We start from the raw sequence: 10,336 nt of genomic DNA, 5'->3' as shown, positions 1-10,336 counted from the left end.
TTCACAAGCAGATCCATGCGTTCTTCTCTCCCTAGCATCACTCTCTCTTACTTAGGGCCGATGCATTCGGTGAAAGAAAGGAGAAGAGGTGGTGGCTTAGAGGCTGGCGGGGAGGTGGGGCGAGAACTCTTCCCCCCTATTTAAAGAGGGGGCTTAGCAGCTAAGGAAGGGTGAAAGGTTTGGACAAAAAACTCTCTGCCTTCCCCTATTCAATGCAAATGCAAAATCAATGCTGACAGAAATCTGAGGGGATGCGTCGGAAATGACGGGACGTGCTCTGGTCGATGGGATGCCGCCTGGTAAGCCAGAACATCACCCGAGCATGGCCCGCCACTAATGCGCCCCGGACACGAGAACCGGGGCACGCTCACCTATAGGCAACTTTCCACTTCCCTAGGTAGGACCATGGAATGACCCAATGACGGAACCTGCCTCTAGGGGGAGCCCAGCGGGCCTCCTAGGTCGATCTGGTGGCCTAGGCAAAACAACGAACGAACGACCAACTGAAAGATAAGTACCCCTGTTTACTTACTTTGAGTATTAAATCCTTTACCAAGCCTCCGACCCCAGCAACGGCAGGGGCATAGACATCGCTCAAGGGGCTGCTGAGGGCGCCTATTTATTTAAACACCCTCTTAGCCTAACCCCTCCTTATGTTTGGGACACCAAAAGCATGGCGTGTGGGAATAAAACGATGAGTACAACTAGACGAACCACCAGACCCTACGTCCCGATGGCTACGGTATTTCTTGGTTCACTAGCATAATTGCGTTCATAGTTCCTCACACTGCTAGCCTAAGCTCCCGCCTTCTCATAAGGAGTTTGGAGGGGTCCACCTACAGAACTTATGCAGGTTACGCCGGCCTCGTCGCAAATGTTGGACCCAAACCTAGCATGGACATGTCTGGTTGGAGCTTCCCATGGCTGATACCACCAAGGTAACGTTACTAAACCCCACTTTCATTTCGATTAAACTATATGCTAAATCCATATATCCAAACGTCACATATGCAAATCCTTACATCTCAACGCTTCATGTCGCAACACTAAGCGGCAGCCGCCTCATTCAATATGAGCAACGCCTGACTGGGGTTCGAAGGCTGGCCTGCGAAGGGCTTGAGGCCGCCTCGTGTCAAACAGAGCTAGGGGAGAAAAACCGAAATGAGCCCCAGCGGCCCCGCTCGACCCCATTTAGAAGCAGACATGGACATCTTGACCTTTCTCGTTTGATTCTAACCTCGAGCCAGACCCATAGAATCTCCATCGAGGAGAGGCCAATGGGCCACCTAAGCCCAGCAAACGGCTCAGGCATCTACTAGGAGGCGGGTTAAGAAGTAGTGGAATGCCACATGAGGGCTCTGCTGACCTTGTCAGCAAATGATGGATCCAGATTCCACATGAACATACCCATTAGTGAGCTCATTAAGCGCGACACTCGAGCTATCGAGGCAAGTGTCGTCAACTCAGCCCCTTCAGCCATGGAAACCGAGGACAGGGTAGCGCGTGAAAACACGATCGACCCCTAGCAGACCCTAAAGGGCCCAAGGGCTCGAGCCGCTCGATCCAAGATTGAGGGACTGAGGTTCGATGGCTGACCAGCGAAGGGTCCAGGACCGCCTCACGTCAAACAAGAGCCAGGGGAGAAAACACAGATGAGCCTCAATGGCCTTTGCCCGACCCGCATTAAGGCGAGTAGGGTTGTCTCAACCTTCTTGTTCAATCTAGCCTCTAGTTGAGCCCATAGAAACCCCATTGAGGGGGAATCTGTTGGAAGGTGGGCAAAGGAGTAACGGGACGCCACCCGAGGGCTTCGCTGACCCTACCGCGAAGCAAACGGGATCGGATTCTGTCCGAACATCCCCATTAGCGAGCTCATAGTGCACGGTCATCAAAGTCCTAGGTAAGGGGTACGAGTAAATACAAATGTAAGATCTCTAGTAACATCCGACCCTAGCAGCCACAAGGGGTCGGATCTCACTCGGGGGCTGATAAAGGTATGGGTACCTCCTTTCTCTTTCTAAAAAACATCACATTAGATCTCCTCCTAGCATCAAGACTAGTGGCAAGGTTCGGGGGAATAGACTGGTAAGACCACAAAAAGCCCACGCCATGATAGCTACGGTAATTTTGCTCACCAGCACAATTAAAATTTCCTCTACAAAACTTTGGGCTCTACGGCCTTAACAAACAAAAGGGTCGATTGTCTAAATCTTTTTTCATCACAAAAAAGAGAAGGTAAGATCAAACAAACGAAATAAAAATTATGAAACCATTTCTAGGACACAAAAGTACTGACACTTGTTCACATATTACAAATAAGTGTTTATCAAGCTAACTACTTCCGCGAAGGAAGGACCTCTTCTTTCAACCTGTTGCCAGGTTCCACGTGAGGGGAGCCACTGCCTTTCCCATATTGTCTAGCTCATCGTCATCATAGAGAGGCACGAAGCCATGGCTCATTACCTCTAGGTTAATCTCCTGAGCATAATGGGAATGAGCGACAGCAAAGGCTTGGGTGATCCTGGTGTGGAAGGTGTCCTCCTCAAGTTGGCCCACCCATGCCGTGATACCCATGGCATGAGCCATGAGCGAGCTACTTTCCATTGGCTGCTCCACCGTCAGGGCATCGATGACCACCCCAACAGCGGCTTGCAGAAGGTCATGCTTGTCGCTCTTGGTCTGGAGGATCTCTCGCACTTTGGTAAGCTCCTTCTCTAGCCTGGCAGCAGCGCTCTCAACATCCAACCTTCGGTTCACCGTGACGCCAAGATCTGCCTGGAGGGAGTCGGCCACCCCACATGCCTCGTCGCGCTACTAGATGGCCTGGTCATGATCCTCATGAGCTACGCTACGCTCTGAGCAAAGTCTTTCCTTGGTCCGACGTAGCTTGTCTCGCTCCTCATGCAACTGAGTGATCGACGTGGCGTCCCAGTCCGCCCTCTGCCACAATGCCATGAACCTCTCCTCAACCTTTAGGTTGAGGTCTTGCTCCATCTCTAGCTCTGCCAGGAGCTCACTGTCCCGCTCACTAGCTACAGCGTCCTTCTATAGCAGCTCGTCCCACTCCTTTTGAAGCCTGGTGGCATCCTCCTCGTCTAGCTTCACTCTCGCTGACAGATCCTCAAACATTCCATGAGCCTCCTCCGCATCTCGATGCGCCTCGGCCTCCCGCTATTGTGCAGCAGCGAGTTGCGCACCTACATCTCCTCGTAGCCTAGCCTCCTCAGTATGGCGGTCCCATTCTGCCTTTTGCTCATGAAGGAACCAGGACTTGTCTTGGCTATAAGCAACAATGTTCTGAAAAAAGGACTGGAATCAGAAGACACGAAAAAATATGTGAAGAAAGAAGAAAACAAGCGGGAAGATCAAGCGAATACCCGGCTAGAAGGAGTGAGGATTTCGTGCAAGGCACCACTGGCCTCATTCAAGGGATTCAATGTAGCTAAGAACCCAATGTCCAGATTCTCTAGCTCTAGGCTCTGAGCAGCATCATTGAGCGAGAACAGAGCCAATGATGGGTCCTCGGTGGCCATCCACTGAAGCGGCGGCTCTCCCCTCGCGGGAGAGCGGCTACCTCCCGGCAACAGGGCCAAAGGTGGCTCCCTTCGGGTCCTCCCCACCACCATCATGATGACCGAAGACCCTCCGGCCATGTCCTCCTCCATCCGACCTACCCTGGTGCCACGGCCTGGACCACCAGTGGCACGGATAGTACCACCCCTCAGGCGCCACCACAGCAGTATCCGACCCCGCCGGGCTTATTGCGGTCGCAGCCACCTCCAGCGTGGCCCCCAGTGGCGCGAACTGCGCTGCTCCGTCAAACGCCACCACGGCGGCATCCAACTCCGCCCGGCCCACGTCTAGCGCCATCACTTGGGTCGCCGGGGGCACAGAATGCGCCACCCCCTCGGACGCCACCATAGCCGCATCTAGCTGCCTCGGCTTGTCACGGTCGTGGCTGCTTGCTCGACAACCACCAAGGGCATGGGCACCACCGTGGACACCACCAGACCAGCCAACGAGGCCGCAACGACGGCATCACTGCTGCCCAAAATAGGGGTGACGTCGAGCAGCATGATCCATCCCTCCTAAAGGGCAAGGCTCTTCCTAGGCGCTGGCCCCAAAGGGTGGCCCCGTCGCAAGAATCTACAAAACAGAAAAAGGGGATAAGGTCAGAACAGAAAAATAAAGGAAGAGAACGAGGGGAAATGGCGACGTACTCTGGTGCTTTTGGTCGACGGGTACATTTCGGGGATGAACCCCTAGACCCCTGCTCCAACTCATGTGGGCAGGATAATTTCAAGCCTCCCCCCTGCTCCGACATAGGGGGGGCTCATCTCTCTTGCCTCCGGGGGCATGGCACCAGAGCCACTCCCCTCCATCGGCTCATGGGGCATAGCACCAGAGCTGCCCCCCTCCATTAGCTCATGGGCCATGGCATCGAAGCCACCACCCTCCACCAGTACCTTGGAGATGGCCTCGAATCTGTCCCCTCCCATCCACCGATCTGTTGTTGGCACCCCGTGGGTGATGGTGGATCCTCCGGCTCCTGCCGAACCCAGAGGCAGGCCCGACTCCACTATCCCCGCGGACTCACTTCCCTCTATGTGGAATGGAAGGGGTCCCTACAGGGACAACGAGTCCTCATTCACCAAGTCACCCCAATCCACGCCAGCTGCCGTCTCATCATCATCGTCGTCATCATCGTCGTCGTCATCACTACTAGTCTCCTCTCCTCGATCACGAGCTTGCTACTTCCATATCGCCTTCTTCTTCGCAAGCTCCCTCGTCTTCTTGTCCCAACTGGCCAGGGCACGATTTGCTACCGCTCGGGCTAGGTCCTTTGGCAGCAGAACCAGGCTGTTCTTGAAGAATAGCCCCCCTGGCTAATCCCGCTATCCCACGATTAGCATTAGAGGATAAAAAATTTCAAGCGAAAGAAGAAGCAAGGGAAAAGAAGACTTACAAAGTCAACAAACCCCGACTCTGGCCGCATTAGGGGATGTCCCAGCACCGGGTACACAAAGTCGAGGATGGCGCCAATGGAGTCCTTCATGGGCTCCATTGCCTCCTTAATACGCTGTGCCACCTCGGAAGGAGGGAGTGCGTCATCGGCAAGCGTCGTCCCTTCGAACGACACTTCAGGCACCATCTGATACAGGGGAAGTGTGCACGCCATCAGTGGTGCAACCCTCCTCACATGGTAGGCACCAATAATCCCCAACCCCTTCACACCCCTCTCCTTTAGGGTTCAAAGGGCAGTGAGAAGGCCATTGAGATGCTTCTTTTCCTTGGCTTGAACGCCCCATCCCCACGACTCTGAGGCCTCCAAGATGTAGCGCCCAGTGAAGGCTAGCAAGGGAGCAGTGACGTCGTTCTTGACATAGAACCATTGCGAATGCCACCCCTTGTTAGAGGTGGTCAGACACATCAATGGATATAGCCCCGCTTGGGTGCTGTGGAGGTGGATGCTAGCGCACCCCACCGGCACGTGCAAATCCTGCTTCCCGACCCGCCTCTTCATGAGATTGATGGCAAAGAGGTACTGACATAGGTCAAAGTGGGGATTGATCCCCAAGAACCCCTCGCATAGGGCGATGAACGCTGCAATGTGTTGAATCCCGTTGGGGGTAAGGTGTTAAAGCTCCACCTGGTAGTAGTCCATCAGTCCCTGAAGGAACTGATGGGCGGGCGTGGCAAATCCTCTCTCATGGAAGTGGGCGAAAGAAACAACATACCCTTTGGGTGGCTCCAGTTCCCCCTCTTCACCGGGCAGCCGCCACTCCTCGGTGGCGATCAACGGGCGAAGGAGGACTCGACGGACAAGGCCCTCTAAGCACTGACGAGAGATGTTGGATTTGTACCCCAGGTCCATTGTGACGGTAGGAGCAGCACAAGGAAGAAGGCAGCATCGAGTTTGACAGTGGAGGCAGTATGGGTGCGAGAGACATAAGCGATTGATGGCAGAGGCTAAGGACGTGAAGGCGAGGAGGAAAAATGTGGAACCCTAGGGGCGAACCCTATGGTTTTATAGGGGCAACGGATGTGAGAAGGGCAAACGTCTACCTTGATCTCCGAGCCTGCCATGTGCACCACCACGTCACCTCGTGGGATACGCGCACATGATCCCTATCCCTTCTTGAAAAATCACGCCGAACGGTTCGCCTTCCTCCGGTGGACCAGGACTCTCTCTCCATCGAGGGGACATGGGTCACAGAGCTTTTTCCTCCGGCCCACCTAGGGTCCCGAAGCCAAAGGCCCATCCCAATGAGAGATAGGCCCGCAAACTATCGAGACTCAAGGACGGAAGCATCACTAGGGCCTCGATCCACAGTCAGGTCCCAGCCAGGCCGGCACTGACTAAAAACCCCGCGAGCAAAATACCACGATTCCCATAAAAATATCCCATCTATGAAAACCAAGTCTTTTAGCCTTACCCATGAAGGGTCCGATACTACCCCCAGGCGACTCTACTCAAATCACCTAGGGGCACAGGGGCTACACCCATCGGGTGTGCTCACGTGCACCCTCTGGCAAATAAACTCCAACAAAATCGAAAACACCCCCTGAGCGATTTTGTCTGAATCACCCAGGGGCTCACGGGCTAGTGTTGGGGACCTAACACCGGGGTACCCTAGGAGGTGGAACCAATAACCATCGAATGTTAAAAACTCCCAGATAGACAAGGACGCCGTTGCTTTCGTTGCTCGAATGATGGGAGTTTGGTTCCACCTTGCCCGACGCCCTTGGGCTAGCTTCGCCTCGCCCGAGGGCCAAGGGCTAGACTCTGCCTCGTCTGACGCTCTTGGACTAGCTCTGCCTCACTCGACGTCCTTGGGCTAGCTCCGCCTCGCCCAAGGGCTAAAGGCTAGACTCCACATCACCCGACCCCCGAGGGCTGGGCTCGGTCTTGCCTGAGGGATAAGGGCCAGCTTTGCCTCGCCTGAGGGCTTAGGGATAGACTCCGCCTCGCCCAACCCCCGAGGGCTAGGCTCGGTCTCACTCGATGTCCAAAGACTAGTTTCATCTCGCCTGTCAACCTCTCCCCGCCCCCTCATGATGATAGGTATAGAGTAGGACAGGACGTTCGGGTCAACCACGGCTTCGAGGACCATACCCTGCGCCCCGGTAGGAAAAGTACTACCAGGGAATGACGGGATGGGTGCTTTAGACCCTTCCAAGTGTAGCAGATCCTAAATAGTGTTGCGGGTGCATGCTCTTCGCCCTACAGAGTTGTAGGCGCCGCCTTCAGCCCTCGAACACAGAACCTAACGTAGACATACGACAACCACTAGGGTCCAGGAAAGGACTCGCATCCTCCACAAATGACAGATGTGCTGTCACCACATTATGGTCCCAAGGGAGCGGCGCCCGCTTCACGGCCCCTTGGGTCCACCAAATCGGAGCACTTGCTTCAGCCTCCGGATGTCCTCTCCGATTGGAAGGCCTTGCCCACAGTGCTACTTCGGACCCCGACCCCATGTCCCTCCGATAGGGACTCATAGGAACCAGAAGGCATGCGGAGCAAGGCTGGGCAAGGCTCATAAGTCAAAGCCACTATACTAGAGTCCATACCCTATGCGGAGCAGTACTCTATAGCCATCCTAACATTCTATAGTAGCATCGACAGTATTGTAGGCGCTTACCATTCTCTCACACCCACCAGAATGGACAACAAGGCTTGGTAGATGTGAACAGCAAGGCTAGGTAGCATACGCACCCTTGCCCTCTCACTTGTTAGGCCGTCCCCTTCATCTATAAAAGGGGATGTGCTTCCTCCAACAAGGGGACAGACTTTTGACAACACAACACACATCACACATAGTCAAGCTGCTACCAAGCTCTTGGCATCCTTTCGACCCTTCCATCAGAGACTTGGGACTAGTTCCTCTCTCGACCGTTTGTACCCCCTACTATAAACTATTTTCGGTGCTAATAACATGAGCAGCACAGACTGGACGTAGGGACATTCAGCCCGAACCAGTATAAATCTTGTGTCCTTTAGCGCACCATCCAGGCCTAACATGCATCACTATAAATTTACTTGCCGGTGCTTGTATGAAACACCGACATGTAGTATATACAAAAATATAATACAATATGCATGCGTAAAGAAGGGGCTAGCCGGAAGGGCTCCCCGGCCGATCTGATCCTAGAAGTTCTTGGTGGCCTGGTACGTCTTGTCAAACTTCCAGTCACAGGGCACGACATGCTAGGAGGTGGCCTTGCGGTGGTTGCCGGTCATGACACAGAACGTCAGCGACTCACCGGTGAGGTCAACCTCCATCGTCCAGAGCTGGCCCTAGCTACGCTTCATCGGCGTCCACTTGACGCGCTTGTTGCCCTTCACCGATAGCCCCACCACGTCCCCAGCGCCGCTGATGTTTGTCACCATCACCTTGTTGTAGTGCGGGTTCCCCGTGATCGTGTACCGGATGCTGCCTTGTCTCATGCACGCCACCCTGCATATGCATGTGCCAATTGTTTGTACGTAGATCGGAAGATGATGCGCATGCATATGGAAGTGCTGCACTACTACTATGTACTTGGGGTAGGTGATGGGCACGATGCCGGCCTTCTCCTCGGCGATCTTGAGGAATGCTGGCATGGTGAGGTCGAAGTGCTCGCCCTTCAGCCCACTAACCGGCAGGGGGGCCTGGTTGGTGGCCGTCACCACCACGGTGCCCTTGGTGCCCTTTAGCTCGTAGGACGCGCCGCACCTGGCCCCGTTGCTGCACAGTGATGGGCCCACGGCCACCATCAGTGCGCCGTAGTCTTTTCCTAGCTTGCCCTTATACCCGCACGCGCCGCCGTCCATGGTGCCAGACCCGTCGCGCCCGCCGTAGAACGTCGCATGCCCGTCCGTCCACGGGTCCACCTTGAACTTGCCGTGGTTAATGTGTGGCTTCTTCTTGCTGGCTCCGCCGTCATTGTCCTCCTCCTCCTCCACCACCTTGGCACCCACGCCCGATGATGACACGAGCCTAATGAGCAGCAGCGACGCCAGGAGAGGCGCCCATATTGTCCACGAACGACGACGACCAAACATGATTGGTTATGCTTTACTTTGCTTGGTAGTCAGCGTACGTGTAAACCTAGCAAGCTTATGTGATAATATATATACGTAGCCTTGCGGTGGTCCCCATCCCCATCCTGATACCGCCCCACGTGTGTCGAGCTACAGCGGGAGGCAGCCATGGTGGCGCGCAAGCGGCGGCGGGAGCAGGCGCAGCTCAACCGCTCCCACGCGGAAGCCAGGCGCGTGCTCAAGGGCCTCTGCTTCATCAGTCACACCACGAGCTCCATCGAGGCCACCGAGCTATGGCGCCGCATCGAGGAGTGATTCAATGACCTCGCCCACAAAGGGCTGCTCTCCCACGACGACTTCGGTGAATGCATCGATACGTCGTGCCACCGCCGCCGCTTGGCTACAATCGCCCGCGAAGGGCTGCTCTCCCGCGACGAGGCAGGCTACGCTGAAACAAGCAGCGCGAAGAAAGGTCGGGGGTTTTCTACAAATGTACTTTAAATTTAAGGTTAAATAAGTGGCATGGATCTACAATGAACCATTTTAAAAGTTTATGGATCCAAAAATATAGTTTCAAAATTGATGGACCTACATGACACCCCAACGAAAGTTAATGGACCTCTAGTGTATTTTACTCATATTAATATTAATAGCATTAGTATCATGATTACATCAGACGCACAACATACACAATTCATCACAATATACATCCGGTTTAAGCCACAAAGTTCATACAACAAATCCAACCATGATTGTGAGGGTATTAACCCCTATACCCTTATGACTAGGATTGGGCCGGCCCGGACCAAAGGGTCCGGCCCACTAGAAGATGACGCGTGGCCCAATCGATCTGCTCGGAGTCCCACGCAAGGAATCAAGGCAGACTTGGAGATCAAGCAAGATCCTAGTCGGTTAGAATAGGAATCCTTATCCAGCCACCTATGGCAATTGTAACTGGTTAGGATTAGTTTCTATATCTATAACCCTGCCCCCTAGACTATATAAGGCGGGCAGGGGACCCCTCAAAAATCATCTCATTTACATACAGCAATACAATCAGATGCAGGACATAGGTATTACGCCTTCACAGCGGCCGAACCTGGATAAAACCACATGTCTATCTTGTGTTACCATCTCGTTCATAGCTTGTGCACCTGTCTGCCAATAATCTACTACCTTGGGCATACCCCTAGGTAGACTGCCGACCATATTTCATTGATAGCAGCGCGCTAGGTAGGGGGTGTGCATACTGCTCCCTAGACAAACAAGATGGTCATCATCCCCGGTTCCATGGCTACGCCGAATGAC

General features: G+C 54.1%; 1 pseudogene; it reads right to left on the bottom strand.

Moving 5' to 3' along the window:
- Positions 1-8,152: 8,152 nt before the first annotated feature.
- Positions 8,153-9,049, bottom strand: LOC136545961 (expansin-A26-like; annotated as a pseudogene).
- Positions 9,050-10,336: the final 1,287 nt, after the last annotated feature.

The sequence above is a fragment of the Miscanthus floridulus genome, chromosome 3, assembly GCF_019320115.1.
Source record: "Miscanthus floridulus cultivar M001 chromosome 3, ASM1932011v1, whole genome shotgun sequence".
NCBI classification, from domain to species: Eukaryota; Viridiplantae; Streptophyta; class Magnoliopsida; order Poales; family Poaceae; genus Miscanthus; species Miscanthus floridulus.
This window is presented reverse-complemented; position numbering and strand designations above follow the sequence as displayed.